The following is a 25,766-nucleotide window of genomic DNA, read 5'->3' as shown; positions in this document are numbered from 1 at the left end:
TTGCATTAGCAGTAATCAATGGTGTGGAAAGTGTGACGTGCAGACAGCCGAGGTTAATGGGAGTATTTCCTCCTGTGTATCTGAGCGTGATATTAGCGAGTGTGTGTGTGTGTGTGTACACGTGTCGTGGTATTGATTGATCAGGACAGCAGAGAGAGACATCCGGTATAAACATGATGAAGGACATTATTTCGCTCTGTACTGTCCCTGTCCTTGTCCCATTATCTTCTCTCCTCTCTGCTGTCCTTGTCTCATTACCTCCTCTCCTCTCTACTGTCCTTGTCCCATTACCTTCTCTCCTCTCTACTGTCCTTGTCCCATTACATTCTCTCCTCTCTACTGTCCTTGTCCCATTACCTCCTCTCCTCTCTACTGTCCTTGTCCCATTACCTTCTCTCCTCTCTACTGTCCTTGTCCCATTACATTCTCTCCTCTCTACTGTCCTTGTCCCATTACCTTCTCTCCTCTCTACTGTCCTTGTCCCATTACATTCTCTCCTCTCTACTGTCCTTGTCTCATTACCTTCTCTCCTCTCTACTGTCCTTGTCCCATTACATTCTCTCCTCTCTACTGTCCTTGTCCAATAACCTCCTCTCCTCTGTACTGTCATTATCCCATTGCCTCCTCTCCTTTCTCCTGTCCTTGTCCCATTACCTCCTCTCCTTTCTTGTCATCTCCTCTTTTATCTGGTTTCAGTCCGAACCGATGGGGATGCGCTCTTAAAACTTCTTATGGCTTAGATCCCGCTAAAGGGATCGATATGAAAACAGACCGTGAAAGTGCAGGGCGCCAAATTCAAACAACAGAAATCTCACAATTAAAATTCCTCAAACATACAAGTATTTTACACCATTTCAAAGATAAACTTGTTGTTAATCCCACCACAGTGTCCGATTTCAAAAAGGCTTTACGACGAAAGCACACCAAACGATTATGTTAGGTCAGTACCTAGCCACAGAAAAACACAGCCATTTTTCCAGCCAAAGAGAGGAGTCACAAAAAGCAGAAAAATAGATAAAATGAATCACTAACCTTTGATGATCTTCATCAGATGACACTCATAGGACTTCATGTTACACAATACATGTATGTTTTGTTCGATAAAGTTCATATTTATATAAAAAAATCTCAGTTTACATTGGCGCGTTACGTTCAGTAATGTTTTGCAGAGAGCCACATCAATTTACAGAAATACATATCATAAATGTTGATGAAAATACAAGTGTTATGCATGGAACTTTAGATAAACTTCTCCTTAATGCAACCACTGTGTCAGATTTCAAAAAACTTTACCAAAAAAGCACACCATACAATAATCTGAGTACAGCACAAACACAAAAACAAGCCATACAGATATCCGCCATATTGTGGAGTCAACAGAAGTCAGAAATAGCATTATAAATATTCACTTACCTTTGATGATTTTCATCAGAATGCACTCCCAGGAATCCCAGTTCCATGATAAATGTTGGTTTTGTTCAATAAAGTCCATAATTTATTTCCAAATACCTCCTTTTTGTTCGTGCCTTGAGTTAACAAATCCAAATTTACGACGCGCAGGCCAGTTAAAAAGTCAAATAATTCCATTACAGTTCGTAGAAACATGTCAAACGATGTATAGAATCAATCTTTAGGATGTTTTTAACATAAATCTTCAATAATGTTTCAACCGGAGAATTCCTTTGTCTTTAGAATTGCAATGGAACGCAGCTACCTCTCACGGGAGCGCGCCTGAATGGCACTCTGGCAGACCTCTTACTCAATCAGCTCTCTTTCTCTTCTCCTTCACAGTAGAAGCATCAAACAAGGTTCTAAAGAGTGTTGACATCTAGTGGAAGTCTTGGGAAGTGCAATCGGTCCAAATTTACACTATCTTGGACAGGCAAAGAGATGAAAAACTACAAACCTCAGATTTCCCACTTCCTGGTTGGATTTTTTCTCAGGTCTTTGCCTGCCATATGAGTTCTGTTATACTCACAGACATCATTCAAACAGTTTTAGAAACTTCACGGTGTTTTCTATCCAAATCTATTAATAATATGCATATCTTAGCTTCTGGGCCTGAGTATATCTTGACTTTGTCGTCTCCAATAGACTGATAAACCGTCAGACAGCCAGACAAACACAGGGAAAGGCCAAGAAGAGCAGGAACAGCTGGCTTCTCCAATCCACAAGGAGGGTGCTCAGGTTGCCACCCAGTCCAGTAGCCGGTGATGATACCCTGCTATCCTTCCTGTTCACCTCTTATGTGGTTGTGAGTAGTGTTGTGGTTCCCTCGCTTCAGACCCTCCACTCTCTCTCTTCCCCCTTCCTTCCCTGTCCTCGCTTCTCTCCCTCCCTCTCTCCATATTCCTTCCCTGTCCTCGCCTCTTTCTCTCCCTCCCTCCCTCCCTCTCTTCATATTCCTTCCCTGTCCTCGCCTCTTTCTCTCCCTCTCTCCCTCCCTCTCTCCATATTCCTTCCCTGTCCTCACCTCTTTCTCTCCCTCTCTCCCTCCCTCTCTCCATATTCCTTTCCTGTCTTTGCCTCTCTCTCTCTTCCTCCATCTCTCTACCTCCCCTCCTTTCCTTTACCATTCCTGTCTCTGCCCAGTAAGTGACCCTTTTCCAATTAGGTTTAATAGTTTTATTTCCTCTTCCACGAGGGTGACAGTAAGGACAGTGGGAATTGATGAATCAATCTGTTGCTTGTGTTGCCTTATCCCCACACATGCCCTTTCTCCCACAGCTATAAGAAATTGTGTCCAAGCCATAGCAAGCTGACAAGGTCATAGGACCTGTTGTTTTCTTGTGTGTGTGTGTATTTGTGGAATGAAACCCGCTCGCCTGCGTCACGGCACTAACTCATATACTTATCGTTTGCGTTCCCGGCCAACATTTATTCCTTCCTTTCGACAGTCTGGCTGGCTCCGAAGCGCCCTGTCCTTTCGACAGTCTGGCTGGCTCCGGAGCGCCCTGTCCTTTCGACAGTCTGGCTGGCTCCGAAGCGCCCTGTCCTTTCGACAGTCTGGCTGGCTCCGAAGCGCCCTGTCCTTTCGACAGTCTGGCTGGCTCCGAAGCGCCCTGTCCTTTCGACAGTCTGGCTGGCTCCGAAGCGCCCTGTCCTTTCGACAGTCTGGCTGGCTCCGAAGCGCCCTGTCCTTTCGACAGTCTGGCTGGCTCCGAAGCGCCCTGTCCTTTCGACAGTCTGGCTGGCTCCGAAGCGCCCTGTCCTTTCGACAGCCTGGCTGGCTCCGAAGCGCCCTGTCCTTTCGACAGTCTGGCTGGCTCCGAAGCGCCCTGTCCTTTCGACAGCCTGGCTGGCTCCGAAGCGCCCTGTCCTTTCGACAGTCTGGCTGGCTCCGAAGCGCCCTGTCCTTTCGACAGTCTGGCTGGCTCCGAAGCGCCCTGACCTTTCGACAGTCTGGCTGGCTCCGAAGCGCCCTGACCTTTCGACAGTCTGGCTGGCTCCGAAGCGCCCTGACCTTTCGACAGTCTGGCTGGCTCCGAAGCGCCCTGTCCTTTCGACAGTCTGGCTGGCTCCGAAGCGCCCTGACCTTTCAACGTCCCATTGCTCATTGCCGAATGATCTTTGACTCGATTTATACAGCGCATTCAGACAGTATTCAGACCACTACACTTTTTCCACATTTTTTAAAGTTACAGCCTTATTCTAAAATTGATTAAATTAAAAATGTTCCTCATCAATCTACAATAATGACAAAGTGAAACTAGGTTTTTAGACATTTATTAAAAATAAAAACATATATATCTTATTTACATAAGTATTCAGACCCTTTGCTATAAGACTCGAAATTGAGCTCAGGTGCATCCTGTTTCCACTGATCATCCATGAGATGTTTCTAGGACTTGATTGGAGTCCACCTGTGGTAAATTAAATTGGTTCGACATGATTTGGAAAGGCACACACATGTCCATACAGTGGGGTAAAAAATTATTTTGTCAGCCACCAATTGTGCAAGTTCTCCCACTTAAAAAGTGTGTACACGTGTAGTGGTATTGATTGATCAGGACAGCAGAGAGAAACATCCGGTATAAACATGATGAAGGACATTATTTCTCTCTGTACTGTCACTGTATCTTAAGTCCCTTACTATCAGGTCAAGTCCCTTACCATCAGGTCAAGTCCCTTACCATCAGGTCAAGTCCCTAACCATCAGGTCAAGTCCCTAACCATCAGGTCAAGTCCCTAACCATCAGGTCAAGTCCCTAACCATCAGGTCAAGTCCCTAACCATCAGGTCAAGTCCTTAACCATCAGGTCAAGTCCCTTACTATCAGGTCAAGTCCTTTACTATCAGGTCAAGTCCTTTACTATCAGGTCAAGTCCTTTACTATCAGGTCAAGTCCCTTACTATCAGGTCAAGTCCTTTACTATCAGGTCAAGTCCTTTACTATCAGGTCAAGTCCCTTACTATCAGGTCAAGTCCCTTACTATCAGGTCAAGTCCTTTACTATCAGGTCACGTCCTTTACTATCAGGTCAAGTCCCTTACTATCAGGTCAAGTCCTTTACTATCAGGTCAAGTCCTTTACTATCAGGTCAAGTCCCTTACTATCAGGTCAAGTCCTTTACTATCAGGTCAAGTCCCTTACTATCAGGTCAAGTCCCTTACTATCAGGTCAAGTCCCTTACTATCAGGTCAAGTCCTTTACTATCAGGTCAAGTCCCTTACTATCAGGTCAAGTCCTTTACTATCAGGTCAAGTCCTTTACTATCAGGTCAAGTCCCTTACTATCAGGTCAAGTCCCTTACTATCAGGTCAAGTCCTTTACTATCAGGTCAAGTCCCTTACTATCAGGTCAAGTCCCTTACTATCAGGTCAAGTCCCTTACTATCAGGTCAAGTCCCTTACTATCAGGTCAAGTCCTTTACTATCAGGTCAAGTCCCTTACTATCAGGTCAAGTCCCTTACTATCAGGTCAAGTCCCTTACTATCAGGTCAAGTCCCTTACTATCAGGTCAAGTCCCTTACTATCAGGTCAAGTCCCTTACTATCAGGTCAAGTCCCTTACTATCAGGTCAAGTCCCTTACTATCAGGTCAAGTCCTTTACTATCAGGTCAAGTCCCTTACTATCAGGTCAAGTCCCTTACTATCAGGTCAAGTCCCTTACTATCAGGTCAAGTCCCTTACTATTCTCTAGCGCGGTAATTGAGACCTGGGTGGGTCAGACAGTCACACTATGGCTGTGTCTGAAATGGTGCCCTATCCACTTAACCGTGCACTATAAAGGGAACAGGGTACCATTTGAGATGCATGGTTTCCTTGGAGCCGCTGTCACTCTGTTTCTGCCATGAGACGCATAACTTAACAGAAAGCAATGAGGATAACTACGAGCACTGATTTGACATGACATTTTGGTTGTCAGACAAATCTAGCATGGCTGCCTAGCAGTCAGTGGTAAAAACATTACACCCACAGAAAACCTCATGTCAGAAAACCTCACATTGGTGAAGCATAAATCAGCATGCTGTTATCTGTTCCGCAACCGTTTTTTCCTCCAGCGGCTCAGAAATAATGGATGTGCTGCTCACTGATTCTGTGAGCTGGTGTCAAGCGGAGCATGTGAGAGGAGTTGAGCAGTTGGAAATCCCTCTCGTTGATCATGGAGTGGTGCTTGCACACTGCTTATGGCGCTCCACATCCTTTCCAACGGCTCTGTGCACACAGGGGGAATGCCCCTCCAAATTCGCTCCATTCATTAAAATCCCACTTTATCCAACACCCATCTATGTTTGTGATGACCAGGATCTACCATTTGGTTTTGATGTATTGAAACCAACCTATGTGGATTTGAATGAAAAGTATTTGAATAAAAAATGAAAAGGTGAATGTAAGAAGCGCACATCATTTTAAAATCGGTCACGTCATATTAAACAGCATATAAACACTATAAATAGGTTACATGTCATATTAAACAGCATGTAAACACTCTAAATAGGTTACATGTCATATTAAACAGCATATAAACACTATAAATAGGTTACATGTCATATTAAACAGCATATAAACACTATAAATAGGTTATATGTCATATTAAACAGCATATAAACACTATAAATAGGTTACATGTCATATTAAACAGCATATAAACACTATAAATAGGTTACATGTCATATTAAACAGCATGTAAACACTCTAAATAGGTTACATGTCATATTAAACAGCATATAAACACTATAAATAGGTTACATGTCATATTAAACAGCATATAAACACTATAAATAGGTTACATGTCATATTAAACAGCATATAAACACTCTAAATAGGTTACATGTCATATTAAACAGCATATAAACACTATAAATAAGTTACATGTCATATTAAACAGCATATAAACACTATAAATAGGTTACATGTCATATTAAACAGCATATAAACACTATAAATAGGTTACATGTCATATTAAACAGCATATAAACACTATAAATAGGTTACATGTCATATTAAACAGCATATAAACACTATAAATAGGTTACATGTCATATTAAACAGCATATAAACACTATAAATAGGTTACATGTCATATTAAACAGCATATAAACACTATAAATAGGTTATATGTCATATTAAACAGCATGTAAACACTATAAATAGGTTACATGTCATATTAAACAGCATATAAACACTATAAATAGGTTACATGTCATATTAAACAGCATATAAACACTCTAAATAGGTTACATGTCATATTAAACAGCATATAAACACTCTAAATAGGTTACATGTCATATTAAACAGCATATAAACACTATAAATAGGTTACATGTCATATTAAACAGCATGTAAACACTATAAATAGGTTACATGTCATATTAAACAGCATATAAACACTATAAATAGGTTACATGTCATATTAAACAGCATGTAAACACTATAAATAGGTTACATGTCATATTAAACAGCATATAAACACTATAAATAGGTTACATGTCATATTAAACAGCATATAAACACTATAAATAGGTTACATGTCATATTAAACAGCATGTAAACACTATAAATAGGTTACATGTCATATTAAACAGCATATAAACACTATAAATAGGTTACATGTCATATTAAACAGCATATAAACACTCTAAATAGGTTACATGTCATATTAAACAGCATATAAACACTATAAATAGGTTACATGTCATATTAAACAGCATATAAACACTCTAAATAGGTTACATGTCATATTAAACAGCATATAAACACTATAAATAAGTTACATGTCATATTAAACAGCATATAAACACTATAAATAGGTTACATGTCATATTAAACAGCATGTAAACACTATAAATAGGTTACATGTCATATTAAACAGCATATAAACACTATAAATAGGTTACATGTCATATTAAACATCATATAAACACTATAAATAGGTTACATGTCATTAAACAGCATATAAACACTATAAATAGGTTACATGTCATATTAAACAGCATATAAACACTATAAATAGGTTACATGTCATATTAAACAGCATATAAACACTATAAATAGGTTACATGTCATATTAAACAGCATGTAAACACTCTAAATAGGTTACATGTCATATTAAACAGCATATAAACACTCTAAATAGGTTACATGTCATATTAAACAGCATATAAACACTATAAATAGGTTACATGTCATATTAAACAGCATATAAACACTCTAAATAGGTTACATGTCATATTAAACAGCATATAAACACTATAAATAAGTTACATGTCATATTAAACAGCATATAAACACTATAAATAGGTTACATGTCATATTAAACAGCATGTAAACACTATAAATAGGTTACATGTCATATTAAACAGCATATAAACACTATAAATAGGTTAAATGTCATATTAAACAGCATATAAACACTATAAATAGGTTACATGTCATATTAAACAGCATATAAACACTATAAATAGGTTACATGTCATATTAAACAGCATATAAACACTCTAAATAGGTTACATGTCATATTAAACAGCATATAAACACTATAAATAGGTCACATGTTATATTAAACAGCATATAAACACTCTAAATAGGTTACATGTCATATTAAACAGCATATAAACACACTAAATAGGTTACATGTCATATTAAACAGCATATAAACACTATAAATAGGTCACATGTCATATTAAACAGCATGTAAACACTATAAATAGGTCACATGTCATATTAAACAGCATGTAAACACTATAAATAGGTTACATGTCATATTAAACAGCATATAAACACTATAAATAGGTTACATGTCATATTAAACAGCATGTAAACACTATAAATAGGTTACATGTCATATTAAACAGCATATAAACACTATAAATAGGTTACATGTCATATTAAACAGCATGTAGACACAATAAATAGGTTACATGTCATATTAAAAAGCATATAAACACTATAAATAGGTTACATGTCATATTAAACAGCATATAAACACTATAAATAGGTTACATGTCATATTAAACAGCATATAAACACTATAAATAGGTTACATGTCATATTAAACAGCATATAAACACTATAAATAGGTTACATGTCATATTAAACAGCATATAAACACTATAAATAGGTTACATGTCATATTAAACAGCATATAAACACTATAAATAGGTTACATGTCATATTAAACAGCATATAAACACTCTAAATAGGTTACATGTCATATTAAACAGCATATAAACACTATAAATAGGTTACATGTCATATTAAACAGCATATAAACACTATAAATAGGTTACATGTCATATTAAACAGCATGTAAACACTATAAATAGGTTACATGTCATATTAAACAGCATGTAAACACTATAAATAGGTTACATGTCATATTAAACAGCATATAAACACTATAAATAGGTTACATGTCATATTAAACAGCATATAAACACTCTAAATAGGTTACATGTCATATTAAACAGCATATAAACACTATAAATAGGTTACATGTCATATTAAACAGCATGTAAACACTATAAATAGGTTACATGTCATATTAAACAGCATATAAACACTATAAATAGGTTACATGTCATATTAAGCAGCATAAAACATTGGAATAAAGCAGGCTAATGCAATTGAAGGCAACACAGTTTTGCTTACTGAAACACCCAAATTCATCGTTATAATTGGATTATAATAGGATTTGAAGCAATATCCTACCCATATGTGGTCAACTATAAGCATGGGGACTGGTCTTGATAAATCAATCAGATTTTTATTTTCACTGTATATTGGTTAGCCTACAATTAGGTCGTGGGAATGTTAGGATTATTTTGCTCTTCACTCCCAGTCACCTAGTTGCCTAGGCCTACTCCCGACCGGTCACGTTGTACAGCGCCATATTTTCCTAACGGAAACCCTGTGTCCTACATAGGCTAATGTAAAATTCATTTTTGTTTTCCTTGAAATGGAAACACCATAATATTAATCAATTTAATTAAGCTACATTTCTAACAGTATAAAAGGCACAACAAATACAATAATAATTTACAAAATAATTATAATCAATCCCATATAGTCTGTTCTAACAAAAAAAAAGCTTTTAAAGTTTCAAGTACAGTCAAATTAAGAACAGTCAAATGCATTCCTGAATTCAATCGCTTTCACATGTTGCGGTTTATTCATTGTTTAATTATTCAAGGCTCCCAAGGCTCCCTATTTTGTTTATTAACTAAAATGCTTGACCTTATTTAAATACATGGATGACTTGTATGCTGTCTGATGACATGCACAAATGAATGACTGATATAGTGTAACTTGAAGTAGGCCTTTATACAATAATTAACTTAGACTGAAACAGCTACAGTCAACAGGATTCTTAGGACTACAGCGCTATGTCATTTCAATAAAAACGCAATTTACCGAAATATGTGTATTTTACACTCTAGCAGTAGGCCTACATTAAGATAAATATCCTAAAAGACAAAAACTTATTGAGCATTTCATCCTCAAAGCACCATGAAGGACTGCTGTGCAGTTAGCATATTCACAGTAGAATAGCCCGGGACTCAAGGAGTCACAAAGAAAGACATTCATATTTTGTTTAGGAAGGTCATAAAATAAACATGATACTAAGACAATTTATTTCCAAAGAACAGAAAAGCATGTTTTAAGACGTATTTCTCTGTGCTATAGTAGCTGAGGATACGGTTGCTTCATGTCCATGAAATGAATTAATTGTTTTGCTCTTTCTGATAGGGTATAACAATCAAAACCTCTGGTCTGCGTTGACCTCTGATAGGGTATAACAATCAAAACCTCTGGTCTGTGTTGGCCTCTGATAGGGTATAACAATCAAAATGTCTGGTCTGCGTTGACCTCTGATAGGGTATAACAATCAAAACCTCTGGTCTGTGTTGACCTCTGATAGGGTATAACAATCAAAATGTCTGGTCTGTGTTGACCTCTGATAGGGTATAACAATCAAAATGTCTGGTCTGTGTTGACCTCTGATAGGGTATAACAATCAAAATGTCTGGTCTGAGTTGACCTCTGATAGGGTATAACAATCAAAATGTCTGGTCTGTGTTGGCCTCTGATAGGGTATAACAATCAAAATGTCTGGTCTGCGTTGACCTCTGATAGGGTATAACAATCAAAACCTCTGGTCTGTGTTGGCCTCTGATAGGGTATAACAATCAAAATGTCTGGTCTGCGTTGACCTCTGATAGGGTATAACAATCAAAACCTCTGGTCTGTGTTGACCTCTGATAGGGTATAACAATCAAAATGTCTGGTCTGTGTTGACCTCTGATAGGGTATAACAATCAAAATGTCTGGTCTGCGTTGACCTCTGATAGGGTATAACAATCAAAATGTCTGGTCTGTGTTGACCTCTGATAGGGTATAACAATCAAAATGTCTGGTCTGCGTTGACCTCTGATAGGGTATAACAATCAAAATGTCTGGTCTGCGTTGACCTCTGATAGGGTATAACAATCAAAACCTCTGGTCTGTGTTGACCTCTGATAGGGTATAACAATCAAAATGTCTGGTCTGTGTTGACCTCTGATAGGGTATAACAATCAAAATGTCTGGTCTGCGTTGACCTCTGATAGGGTATAACAATCAAAATGTCTGGTCTGTGTTGGCCTCTGATAGGGTATAACAATCAAAATGTCTGGTCTGCGTTGACCTCTGATAGGGTATAACAATCAAAATGTCTGGTCTGTGTTGACCTCTGATAGGGTATAACAATCAAAATGTCTGGTCTGCGTTGCCCTCTGATAGGGTATAACAATCAAAACCTCTGGTCTGTGTTGACCTCTGATAGGGTATAACAATCAAAATGTCTGGTCTGTGTTGACCTCTGATAGGGTATAACAATCAAAATGTCTGGTCTGTGTTGACCTCTGATAGGGTATAACAATCAAAATGTCTGGTCTGCGTTGCCCTCTGATAGGGTATAACAATCAAAACCTCTGGTCTGTGTTGACCTCTGATAGGGTATAACAATCAAAATGTCTGGTCTGTGTTGACCTCTGATAGGGTATAACAATCAAAATGTCTGGTCTGCGTTGACCTCTGATAGGGTATAACAATCAAAACCTCTGGTCTGTGTTGGCCTCTGATAGGGTATAACAATCAAAACCTCTGGTCTGTGTTGACCTCTGATAGGGTATAACAATCAAAACCTCTGGTCTGTGTTGGCCTCTGATAGGGTATAACAATCAAAACCTCTGGTCTGTGTTGACCTCTGATAGGGTATAACAATCAAAACCTCTGGTCTGTGTTGGCCTCTGATAGGGTATAACAATCAAAACCTCTGGTCTGTGTTGACCTCTGATAGGGTATAACAATCAAAACCTCTGGTCTGTGTTGGCCTCTGATAGGGTATAACAATCAAAACCTCTGGTCTGTGTTGACCTATGATAGGGTATAACAATCAAAACCTCTGGTCTGTGTTGACCTCTGACAGGGTATAACAATCAAAACCTCTGGTCTGTGTTGACCTCTGATAGGGTATAACAATCAAAACCTCTGGTCTGTGTTGGCCTCTGATAGGGTATAACAATCAAAACCTCTGGTCTGTGTTGACCTCTGATAGGGTATAACAATCAAAACCTCTGGTCTGTGTTGACCTCTGATAGGGTATAACAATCAAAATGTCTGGTCTGTGTTGACCTCTGATAGGGTATAACAATCAAAACCTCTGGTCTGTGTTGACCTCTGATAGGGTATAACAATCAAAATGTCTGGTCTGTGTTGACCTCTGATAGAGTATAACAATCAAAACCTCTGGTCTGTGTTGACCTCTGATAGGGTATAACAATTAAAATGTCTGGTCTGTGTTGACCTCTGATAGGGTATAACAATCAAAATGTCTGGTCTGTGTTGACCTCTGATAGGGTATAACAATCAAAATGTCTGGTCTGTGTTGACCTCTGATAGGGTATAACAATCAAAATGTCTGGTCTGTGTTGACCTCTGATAGGGTATAACAATCAAAATGTCTGGTCTGCGTTGACCTCTGATAGGGTATAACAATCAAAATGTCTGGTCTGTGTTGACCTCTGATAGGGTATAACAATCAAAATGTCTGGTCTGTGTTGACCTCTGATAGGGTATAACAATCAAAATGTCTGGTCTGTGTTGACCTCTGATAGGGTATAACAATCAAAATGTCTGGTCTGTGTTGACCTCTGATAGGGTATAACAATCAAAATGTCTGGTCTGTGTTGACCTCTGATAGGGTATAACAATCAAAATGTCTGGTCTGTGTTGACCTCTGATAGGGTATAACAATCAAAATGTCTGGTCTGTGTTGACCTCTGATAGGGTATAACAATCAAAATGTCTGGTCTGCGTTGACCTCTGATAGGGTATAACAATCAAAATGTCTGGTCTGTGTTGACCTCTGATAGGGTATAACAATCAAAATGTCTGGTCTGTGTTGACCTCTGATAGGGTATAACAATCAAAATGTCTGGTCTGTGTTGACCTCTTGATAGGGTATAACAATCAAAATGTCTGGTCTGTGTTGATCTCTGATAGGGTATAACAATCCATTTGTCTGGTCTGTGTTGACCTCTGATAGGGTATAACAATCAAAATGTCTGGTCTGTGTTGACCTCTGATAGGGTATAACAATCAAAATGTCTGGTCTGCGTTGACCTCTGATAGGGTATAACAATCAAAATGTCTGGTCTGCGTTGACCTCTGATAGGGTATAACAATCAAAATGTCTGGTCTGCGTTGACCTCTGATAGGGTATAACCATCAAAATGTCTGGTCTGTGTTGACCTCTGATAGGGTATAACAATCAAAATGTCTGGTCTGTGTTGACCTCTGATAGGGTATAACAATCAAAACCTCTGGTCTGTGTTGACCTCTGATAGGGTATAACAATCAAAATGTCTGGTCTGTGTTGACCTCTGATAGGGTATAACAATCAAAATGTCTGGTCTGTGTTGACCTCTGATAGGGTATAACAATCAAAATGTCTGGTCTGTGTTGACCTCTGATAGGGTATAACAATCAAAATGTCTGGTCTGCGTTGACCTCTGATAGGGTATAACCATCAAAATGTCTGGTCTGCGTTGACCTCTGATAGGGTATAACAATCAAACTGTCTGGTCTGCGTTGACCTCTGATAGGGTATAACAATCAAAATGTCTGGTCTGTGTTGACCTCTGATAGGGTATAACAATCAAAATGTCTGGTCTGCGTTGACCTCTGATAGGGTATAACAATCAAAAAGTCTGGTCTGTGTTGACCTCTGATAGGGTATAACAATCAAAATGTCTGGTCTGTGTTGACCTCTGATAGGGTATAACAATCAAAATGTCTGGTCTGCGTTGACCTCTGATAGGGTATAACAATCAAACTGTCTGGTCTGCGTTGACCTCTGATAGGGTATAACAATCAAAATGTCTGGTCTGTGTTGACCTCTGATAGGGTATAACAATCAAAATGTCTGGTCTGCGTTGACCTCTGATAGGGTATAACAATCAAAATGTCTGGTCTGTGTTGACCTCTGATAGGGTATAACAATCAAAACCTCTGGTCTGTGTTGACCTCTGATAGGGTATAACAATCAAAATGTCTGGTCTGTGTTGACCTCTGATAGGGTATAACAATCGAAACCTCTGGTCTGTGTTGACCTCTGATAGGGTATAACAATCAAAATGTCTGGTCTGTGTTGACCTCTGATAGGGTATAACAATCAAAATGTCTGGTCTGTGTTGACCTCTGATAGGGTATAACAATCAAAATGTCTGGTCTGTGTTGACCTCTGATAGGGTATAACAATCAAAATGTCTGGTCTGTGTTGACCTCTGATAGGGTATAACAATCAAAATGTCTGGTCTGCGTTGACCTCTGATAGGGTATAACAATCAAAATGTCTGGTCTGTGTTGACCTCTGATAGGGTATAACAATCAAAATGTCTGGTCTGTGTTGACCTCTGATAGGGTATAACAATCAAAATGTCTGGTCTGTGTTGACCTCTGATAGGGTATAACAATCAAAATGTCTGGTCTGTGTTGACCTCTGATAGGGTATAACAATCAAAATGTCTGGTCTGTGTTGACCTCTGATAGGGTATAACAATCAAAATGTCTGGTCTGTGTTGACCTCTGATAGGGTATAACAATCAAAATGTCTGGTCTGCGTTGACCTCTGATAGGGTATAACAATCAAAATGTCTGGTCTGTGTTGACCTCTGATAGGGTATAACAATCAAAATGTCTGGTCTGTGTTGACCTCTGATAGGGTATAACAATCAAAATGTCTGGTCTGTGTTGACCTCTTGATAGGGTATAACAATCAAAATGTCTGGTCTGTGTTGATCTCTGATAGGGTATAACAATCCATTTGTCTGGTCTGTGTTGACCTCTGATAGGGTATAACAATCAAAATGTCTGGTCTGCGTTGACCTCTGATAGGGTATAACCATCAAAATGTCTGGTCTGCGTTGACCTCTGATAGGGTATAACAATCAAACTGTCTGGTCTGCGTTGACCTCTGATAGGGTATAACAATCAAAATGTCTGGTCTGTGTTGACCTCTGATAGGGTATAACAATCAAAATGTCTGGTCTGCGTTGACCTCTGATAGGGTATAACAATCAAAATGTCTGGTCTGTGTTGACCTCTGATAGGGTATAACAATCAAAATGTCTGGTCTGTGTTGACCTCTGATAGGGTATAACAATCAAAATGTCTGGTCTGCGTTGACCTCTGATAGGGTATAACAATCAAACTGTCTGGTCTGCGTTGACCTCTGATAGGGTATAACAATCAAAATGTCTGGTCTGTGTTGACCTCTGATAGGGTATAACAATCAAAATGTCTGGTCTGCGTTGACCTCTGATAGGGTATAACAATCAAAATGTCTGGTCTGTGTTGACCTCTGATAGGGTATAACAATCAAAACCTCTGGTCTGTGTTGACCTCTGATAGGGTATAACAATCAAAATGTCTGGTCTGTGTTGACCTCTGATAGGGTATAACAATCGAAACCTCTGGTCTGTGTTGACCTCTGATAGGGTATAACAATCAAAATGTCTGGTCTGTGTTGACCTCTGATAGGGTATAACAATCAAAATGTCTGGTCTGTGTTGACCTCTGATAGGGTATAAATATCAAAATGTCTGGTCTGTGTTGACCTCTGATAGGGTATAACAATCAAAATGTCTGGTCTGTGTTGACCTCTGATAGGGTATAACAATCAAAATGTCTGGTCTGCGTTGACCTCTGATAGGGTATAACAATCAAAATGTCTGGTCTGTGTTGACCTCTGATAGGGTATAACAATCAAAATGTCTGGTCTGTGTTGACCTCTGATAGGGTATAACAATCAAAATGTCTGGTCTGTGTTGACCTCTGATAGGGTATAACAATCAAAATGTCTGGTCTGTGTTGACCTCTGATAGGGTATAACAATCAACATGTCTGGTCTGTGTTGACCTCTGATAGGGTATAACAATCAAAATGTCTGGTCTGTGTTGACCTCTGATAGGGTATAACAATCAAAATGTCTGGTCTGCGTTGACCTCTGATAGGGTATAACAATCAAAATGTCTGGTCTGTGTTGACCTCTGATAGGGTATAACAATCAAAATGTCTGGTCTGTGTTGACCTCTGATAGGGTATAACAATCAAAATGTCTGGTCTGTGTTGACCTCTTGATAGGGTATAACAATCAAAATGTCTGGTCTGTGTTGATCTCTGATAGGGTATAACAATCCATTTGTCTGGTCTGTGTTGACCTCTGATAGGGTATAACAATCAAAATGTCTGGTCTGTGTTGACCTCTGATAGGGTATAACAATCAAAATGTCTGGTCTGCGTTGACCTCTGATAGGGTATAACAATCAAACTGTCTGGTCTGCGTTGACCTCTGATAGGGTATAACAATCAAAATGTCTGGTCTGCGTTGACCTCTGATAGGGTATAACAATCAAAATGTCTGGTCTGTGTTGACCTCTGATAGGGTATAACAATCAAAATGTCTGGTCTGTGTTGACCTCTGATAGGGTATAACAATCAAAACCTCTGGTCTGTGTTGACCTCTGATAGGGTATAACAATCAAAATGTCTGGTCTGTGTTGACCTCTGATAGGGTATAACAATCAAAATGTCTGGTCTGTGTTGACCTCTGATAGGGTATAACAATCAAAATGTCTGGTCTGTGTTGACCTCTGATAGGGTATAACAATCAAAATGTCTGGTCTGCGTTGACCTCTGATAGGGTATAACAATCAAAATGTCTGGTCTGCGTTGACCTCTGATAGGGTATAACAATCAAAACCTCTGGTCTGTGTTGACCTCTGATAGGGTATAACAATCAAAATGTCTGGTCTGTGTTGACCGCTGATAGGGTATAACAATCAAAATGTCTGGTCTGTGTTGACCTCTGATAGGGTATAACATTCAAAACCTCTGGTCTGTGTTGACCTCTGATAGGGTATAACAATCAAAATGTCTGGTCTGTGTTGACCTCTGATAGGGTATAACAATCAAAATGTCTGGTCTGTGTTGACCTCTGATAGGGTATAACAATCAAAATGTCTGGTCTGTGTTGACCTCTGATAGGGTATAACAATCAAAATGTCTGGTCTGCGTTGACCTCTGATAGGGTATAACAATCAAACTGTCTGGTCTGCGTTGACCTCTGATAGGGTATAACAATCAAAATGTCTGGTCTGTGTTGACCTCTGATAGGGTATAACAATCAAAATGTCTGGTCTGCGTTGACCTCTGATAGGGTATAACAATCAAAATGTCTGGTCTGTGTTGACCTCTGATAGGGTATAACAATCAAAATGTCTGGTCTGTGTTGAACTCTGATAGGGTATAACAATCAAAATGTCTGGTCTGCGTTGACCTCTGATAGGGTATAACAATCAAACTGTCTGGTCTGCGTTGACCTCTGATAGGGTATAACAATCAAAACCTCTGGTCTGTGTTGGCCTCTGATAGGGTATAACAATCAAAACCTCTGGTCTGTGTTGACCTCTGATAGGGTATAACAATCAAAACCTCTGGTCTGTGTTGACCTCTGATAGGGTATAACAATCAAAACCTCTGGTCTGTGTTGACCTCTGATAGGGTATAACAATCAAAACCTCTGGTCTGTGTTGGCCTCTGATAGGGTATAACAATCAAAACCTCTGGTCTGTGTTGGCCTCTGATAGGGTATAACAATCAAAACCTCTGGTCTGTGTTGACCTCTGATAGGGTATAACAATCAAAATGTCTGGTCTGTGTTGACCTCTGATAGGGTATAACAATCAAAACCTCTGGTCTGTGTTGACCTCTGATAGGGTATAACAATCAAAATGTCTGGTCTGTGTTGACCTCTGATAGAGTATAACAATCAAAACCTCTGGTCTGTGTTGACCTCTGATAGGGTATAACAATCAAAATGTCTGGTCTGTGTTGACCTCTGATAGGGTATAACAATCAAAATGTCTGGTCTGCGTTGACCTCTGATAGGGTATAACAATCAAAATGTCTGGTCTGCGTTGACCTCTGATAGGGTATAACAATCAAAATGTCTGGTCTGCGTTGACCTCTGATAGGGTATAACAATCAAAATGTCTGGTCTGTGTTGACCTCTGATAGGGTATAACAATCAAAATGTCTGGTCTGTGTTGACCTCTGATAGGGTATAACAATCAAAACCTCTGGTCTGTGTTGACCTCTGATAGGGTATAACAATCAAAATGTCTGGTCTGTGTTGACCTCTGATAGGGTATAACAATCAAAATGTCTGGTCTGTGTTGACCTCTGATAGGGTATAACAATCAAAATGTCTGGTCTGTGTTGACCTCTGATAGGGTATAACAATCAAAATGTCTGGTCTGCGTTGACCTCTGATAGGGTATAACCATCAAAATGTCTGGTCTGCGTTGACCTCTGATAGGGTATAACAATCAAACTGTCTGGTCTGCGTTGACCTCTGATAGGGTATAACAATCAAAATGTCTGGTCTGTGTTGACCTCTGATAGGGTATAACAATCAAAATGTCTGGTCTGCGTTGACCTCTGATAGGGTATAACAATCAAAATGTCTGGTCTGTGTTGACCTCTGATAGGGTATAACAATCAAAATGTCTGGTCTGTGTTGACCTCTGATAGGGTATAACAATCAAAATGTCTGGTCTGCGTTGACCTCTGATAGGGTATAACAATCAAACTGTCTGGTCTGCGTTGACCTCTGATAGGGTATAACAATCAAAACCTCTGTTCTGTGTTGACCTCTGATAGGGTATAACAATCAAAATGTCTGGTCTGCGTTGACCTCTGATAGGGTATAACAATCAAAATGTCTGGTCTGTGTTGACCTCTGATGGGGTATAACAATCAAAACCTCTGGTCTGTGTTGACCTCTGATAGGGTATAACAATCAAAATGTCTGGTCTGTGTTGACCTCTGATAGGGTATAACAATCAAAACCTCTGGTCTGTGTTGACCTCTGATAGGGTATAACAATCAAAATGTCTGGTCTGTGTTGACCTCTGATAGGGTATAACAATCAAAATGTCTGGTCTGTGTTGACCTCTGATAGGGTATAACAATCAAAATGTCTGGTCTGTGTTGACCTCTGATAGGGTATAACAATCAAAATGTCTGGTCTGTGTTGACCTCTGATAGGGTATAACAATCAAAATGTCTGGTCTGTGTTGACCTCTGATAGGGTATAACAATCAAAATGTCTGGTCTGTGTTGACCTCTGATAGGGTATAACAATCAAAATGTCTGGTCTGTGTTGACCTCTGATAGGGTATAACAATCAAAATGTCTGGTCTGTGTTGACCTCTGATAGGGTATAACAATCAAAATGTCTGGTCTGTGTTGACCTCTGATAGGGTATAACAATCAAAATGTCTGGTCTGCGTTGACCTCTGATAGGGTATAACAATCAAAATGTCTGGTCTGTGTTGACCTCTGATAGGGTATAACAATCAAAATGTCTGGTCTGTGTTGACCTCTGATAGGGTATAACAATCAAAATGTCTGGTCTGTGTTGACCTCTTGATAGGGTATAACAATCAAAATGTCTGGTCTGTGTTGATCTCTGATAGGGTATAACAATCCATTTGTCTGGTCTGTGTTGACCTCTGATAGGGTATAACAATCAAAATGTCTGGTCTGCGTTGACCTCTGATAGGGTATAACCATCAAAATGTCTGGTCTGCGTTGACCTCTGATAGGGTATAACAATCAAACTGTCTGGTCTGCGTTGACCTCTGATAGGGTATAACAATCAAAATGTCTGGTCTGTGTTGACCTCTGATAGGGTATAACAATCAAAATGTCTGGTCTGCGTTGACCTCTGATAGGGTATAACAATCAAAATGTCTGGTCTGCGTTGACCTCTGATAGGGTATAACAATCAAAACCTCTGGTCTGTGTTGACCTCTGATAGGGTATAACAATCAAAATGTCTGGTCTGCGTTGACCTCTGATAGGGTATAACAATCAAAACCTCTGGTCTGTGTTGACCTCTGATAGGGTATAACAATCAAAATGTCTGGTCTGCGTTGACCTCTGATAGGGTATAACAATCAAAATGTCTGGTCTGTGTTGACCTCTGATGGGGTATAACAATCAAAACCTCTGGTCTGCGTTGACCTCTGATAGGGTATAACAATCAAAATGTCTGGTCTGCGTTGACCTCTGATAGGGTATAACAATCAAAACCTCTGGTCTGTGTTGACCTCTGATAGGGTATAACAATCAAAATGTCTGGTCTGTGTTGACCTCTGATAGGGTATAACAATCAAAATGTCTGGTCTGTGTTGACCTCTGATAGGGTATAACAATCAAAATGTCTGGTCTGTGTTGACCTCTGATAGGGTATAACAATCAAAATGTCTGGTCTGTGTTGACCTCTGATAGGGTATAACAATCAAAATGTCTGGTCTGCGTTGACCTCTGATAGGGTATAACAATCAAAATGTCTGGTCTGTGTTGACCTCTGATAGGGTATAACAATCAAAATGTCTGGTCTGTGTTGACCTCTGATAGGGTATAACAATCAAAATGTCTGGTCTGTGTTGACCTCTGATAGGGTATAACAATCAAAATGTCTGGTCTGTGTTGACCTCTGATAGGGTATAACAATCAAAATGTCTGGTCTGTGTTGACCTCTGATAGGGTATAACAATCAAAATGTCTGGTCTGCGTTGACCTCTGATAGGGTATAACAATCAAAATGTCTGGTCTGTGTTGACCTCTGATAGGGTATAACAATCAAAATGTCTGGTCTGTGTTGACTTCTGATAGGGTATAACAATCAAAATGTCTGGTCTGTGTTGACCTCTTGATAGGGTATAACAATCAAAATGTCTGGTCTGTGTTGATCTCTGATAGGGTATAACAATCCATTTGTCTGGTCTGTGTTGACCTCTGATAGGGTATAACAATCAAAATGTCTGGTCTGTGTTGACCTCTGATAGGGTATAACAATCAAAATGTCTGGTCTGCGTTGACCTCTGATAGGGTATAACAATCAAAATGTCTGGTCTGCGTTGACCTCTGATAGGGTATAACAATCAAAATGTCTGGTCTGCGTTGACCTCTGATAGGGTATAACAATCAAAATGTCTGGTCTGTGTTGACCTCTGATAGGGTATAACAATCAAAATGTCTGGTCTGTGTTGACCTCTGATAGGGTATAACAATCAAAACCTCTGGTCTGTGTTGACCTCTGATAGGGTATAACAATCAAAATGTCTGGTCTGTGTTGACCTCTGATAGGGTATAACAATCAAAATGTCTGGTCTGTGTTGACCTCTGATAGGGTATAACAATCAAAATGTCTGGTCTGTGTTGACCTCTGATAGGGTATAACAATCAAAATGTCTGGTCTGCGTTGACCTCTGATAGGGTATAACAATCAAAATGTCTGGTCTGCGTTGACCTCTGATAGGGTATAACAATCAAAACCTCTGGTCTGTGTTGACCTCTGATAGGGTATAACAATCAAAATGTCTGGTCTGTGTTGACCGCTGATAGGGTATAACAATCAAAATGTCTGGTCTGTGTTGACCTCTGATAGGGTATAACATTCAAAACCTCTGGTCTGTGTTGACCTCTGATAGGGTATAACAATCAAAATGTCTGGTCTGTGTTGACCTCTGATAGGGTATAACAATCAAAATGTCTGGTCTGTGTTGACCTCTGATAGGGTATAACAATCAAAATGTCTGGTCTGTGTTGACCTCTGATAGGGTATAACAATCAAAATGTCTGGTCTGCGTTGACCTCTGATAGGGTATAACAATCAAACTGTCTGGTCTGCGTTGACCTCTGATAGGGTATAACAATCAAAATGTCTGGTCTGTGTTGACCTCTGATAGGGTATAACAATCAAAATGTCTGGTCTGCGTTGACCTCTGATAGGGTATAACAATCAAAATGTCTGGTCTGTGTTGACCTCTGATAGGGTATAACAATCAAAATGTCTGGTCTGTGTTGAACTCTGATAGGGTATAACAATCAAAATGTCTGGTCTGCGTTGACCTCTGATAGGGTATAACAATCAAACTGTCTGGTCTGCGTTGACCTCTGATAGGGTATAACAATCAAAACCTCTGGTCTGTGTTGGCCTCTGATAGGGTATAACAATCAAAACCTCTGGTCTGTGTTGACCTCTGATAGGGTATAACAATCAAAACCTCTGGTCTGTGTTGACCTCTGATAGGGTATAACAATCAAAACCTCTGGTCTGTGTTGACCTCTGATAGGGTATAACAATCAAAACCTCTGGTCTGTGTTGACCTCTGATAGGGTATAACAATCAAAACCTCTGGTCTGTGTTGGCCTCTGATAGGGTATAACAATCAAAACCTCTGGTCTGTGTTGACCTATGATAGGGTATAACAATCAAAATGTCTGGTCTGTGTTGACCTCTGATAGGGTATAACAATCAAAACCTCTGGTCTGTGTTGACCTCTGATAGGGTATAACAATCAAAATGTCTGGTCTGTGTTGACCTCTGATAGAGTATAACAATCAAAACCTCTGGTCTGTGTTGACCTCTGATAGGGTATAACAATCAAAACCTCTGGTCTGTGTTGACCTCTGATAGGGTATAACAATCAAAATGTCTGGTCTGTGTTGACCTCTGATAGGGTATAACAATCAAAATGTCTGGTCTGTGTTGACCTCTGATAGGGTATAACAATCAAAATGTCTGGTCTGTGTTGACCTCTGATAGGGTATAACAATCAAAATGTCTGGTCTGTGTTGACCTCTGATAGGGTATAACAATCAAAATGTCTGGTCTGTGTTGACCTCTGATAGGGTATAACAATCAAAATGTCTGGTCTGCGTTGACCTCTGATAGGGTATAACAATCAAAATGTCTGGTCTGTGTTGACCTCTGATAGGGTATAACAATCAAAATGTCTGGTCTGTGTTGACCTCTGATAGGGTATAACAATCAAAATGTCTGGTCTGTGTTGACCTCTTGATAGGGTATAACAATCAAAATGTCTGGTCTGTGTTGATCTCTGATAGGGTATAACAATCCATTTGTCTGGTCTGTGTTGACCTCTGATAGGGTATAACAATCAAAATGTCTGGTCTGTGTTGACCTCTGATAGGGTATAACAATCAAAATGTCTGGTCTGCGTTGACCTCTGATAGGGTATAACAATCAAAATGTCTGGTCTGCGTTGACCTCTGATAGGGTATAACAATCAAAATGTCTGGTCTGCGTTGACCTCTGATAGGGTATAACAATCAAAATGTCTGGTCTGTGTTGACCTCTGATAGGGTATAACAATCAAAACCTCTGTTCTGTGTTGACCTCTGATAGGGTATAACAATCAAAATGTCTGGTCTGTGTTGACCTCTGATGGGGTATAACAATCAAAACCTCTGGTCTGCGTTGACCTCTGATAGGGTATAACAATCAAAATGTCTGGTCTGCGTTGACCTCTGATAGGGTATAACAATCAAAACCTCTGGTCTGTGTTGACCTCTGATAGGGTATAACAATCAAAATGTCTGGTCTGTGTTGACCTCTGATAGGGTATAACAATCAAAATGTCTGGTCTGTGTTGACCTCTGATAGAGTATAACAATCAAAATGTCTGGTCTGCGTTGACCTCTGATAGGGTATAACAATCAAAATGTCTGGTCTGTGTTGACCTCTGATACGGTATAACAATCAAAATGTCTGGTCTGTGTTGACCTCTGATAGGGTATAACCATCAAAATGTCTGGTCTGCGTTGACCTCTGATAGGGTATAACAATCAAACTGTCTGGTCTGCGTTGACCTCTGATAGGGTATAACAATCAAAATGTCTGGTCTGCGTTGACCTCTGATAGGGTATAACAATCAAAATGTCTGGTCTGTGTTGACCTCTGATAGGGTATAACAATCAAAATGTCTGGTCTGTGTTGACCTCTGATAGGGTATAACAATCAAAATGTCTGGTCTGCGTTGACCTCTGATAGGGTATAACAATCAAACTGTCTGGTCTGCGTTGACCTCTGATAGGGTATAACAATCAAAATGTCTGGTCTGTGTTGACCTCTGATAGGGTATAACAATCAAAATGTCTGGTCTGCGTTGACCTCTGATAGGGTATAACAATCAAAATGTCTGGTTTGTGTTGACCTCTGATAGGGTATAACAATCAAAACCTCTGGTCTGTGTTGACCTCTGATAGGGTATAACAATCAAAATGTCTGGTCTGTGTTGACCTCTGATAGAGTATAACAATCAAAACCTCTGGTCTGTGTTGACCTCTGATAGGGTATAACAATCAAAATGTCTGGTCTGTGTTGACCTCTGATAGGTTATAACAATCAAAATGTCTGGTCTGTGTTGACCTCTGATAGGGTATAACAATCAAAATGTCTGGTCTGTGTTGACCTCTGATAGGGTATAACAATCAAAATGTCTGGTCTGTGTTGACCTCTGATAGGGTATAACAATCAAAATGTCTGGTCTGTGTTGACCTCTGATAGGGTATAACAATCAAAATGTCTGGTCTGTGTTGACCTCTGATAGGGTATAACAATCAAAATGTCTGGTCTGTGTTGACCTCTGATAGGGTATAACAATCAAAATGTCTGGTCTGCGTTGACCTCTGATAGGGTATAACAATCAAAATGTCTGGTCTGTGTTGACCTCTGATAGGGTATAACAATCAAAATGTCTGGTCTGTGTTGACCTCTGATAGGGTATAACAATCAAAATGTCTGGTCTGTGTTGACCTCTGATAGGGTATAACAATCAAAATGTCTGGTCTGTGTTGACCTCTGATAGGGTATAACAATCAAAATGTCTGGTCTGTGTTGACCTCTGATAGGGTATAACAATCAAAATGTCTGGTCTGTGTTGACCTCTGATAGGGTATAACAATCAAAATGTCTGGTCTGCGTTGACCTCTGATAGGGTATAACAATCAAAATGTCTGGTCTGTGTTGACCTCTGATAGGGTATAACAATCAAAATGTCTGGTCTGTGTTGACCTCTGATAGGGTATAACAATCAAAATGTCTGGTCTGTGTTGACCTCTTGATAGGGTATAACAATCAAAATGTCTGGTCTGTGTTGATCTCTGATAGGGTATAACAATCCATTTGTCTGGTCTGTGTTGACCTCTGATAGGGTATAACAATCAAAATGTCTGGTCTGTGTTGACCTCTGATAGGGTATAACAATCAAAATGTCTGGTCTGCGTTGACCTCTGATAGGGTATAACAATCAAAATGTCTGGTCTGCGTTGACCTCTGATAGGGTATAACAATCAAAATGTCTGGTCTGCGTTGACCTCTGATAGGGTATAACAATCAAAATGTCTGGTCTGTGTTGACCTCTGATAGGGTATAACAATCAAAATGTCTGGTCTGTGTTGACCTCTGATAGGGTATAACAATCAAAACCTCTGGTCTGTGTTGACCTCTGATAGGGTATAACAATCAAAATGTCTGGTCTGTGTTGACCTCTGATAGGGTATAACAATCAAAATGTCTGGTCTGTGTTGACCTCTGATAGGGTATAACAATCAAAATGTCTGGTCTGCGTTGACCTCTGATAGGGTATAACAATCAAAATGTCTGGTCTGTGTTGACCTCTGATAAGGTACAACAATCAAAATGTCTGGTCTGTGTTGACCTCTGATAGGGTATAACAATCAAAATGTCTGGTCTGTGTTGACCTCTGATAGGGTATAACAATCAAAATGTCTGGTCTGTGTTGACCTCTGATGGGGTATAACAATCAAAACCTCTGGTCTGCGTTGACCTCTGATAGGGTATAACAATCAAAATGTCTGGTCTGCGTTGACCTCTGATAGGG

The 25,766-nt window shown here is 39.6% G+C and overlaps 1 protein-coding gene across 2 annotated transcripts in view; it reads right to left on the bottom strand.

Moving 5' to 3' along the window:
- Nucleotides 1-25,766, bottom strand: part of LOC118400675 (inaD-like protein) — a 309,349-nt gene that overhangs the window by 45,397 nt on the left and 238,186 nt on the right. The window lies entirely within an intron of this gene.

Source organism: Oncorhynchus keta, chromosome 22 (genome assembly GCF_023373465.1).
Source record: "Oncorhynchus keta strain PuntledgeMale-10-30-2019 chromosome 22, Oket_V2, whole genome shotgun sequence".
NCBI classification, from domain to species: Eukaryota; Metazoa; Chordata; class Actinopteri; order Salmoniformes; family Salmonidae; genus Oncorhynchus; species Oncorhynchus keta.
The sequence above is the reverse complement of the archived record's forward strand: the minus strand, read 5'-3'. Positions and strand labels throughout refer to the sequence as shown.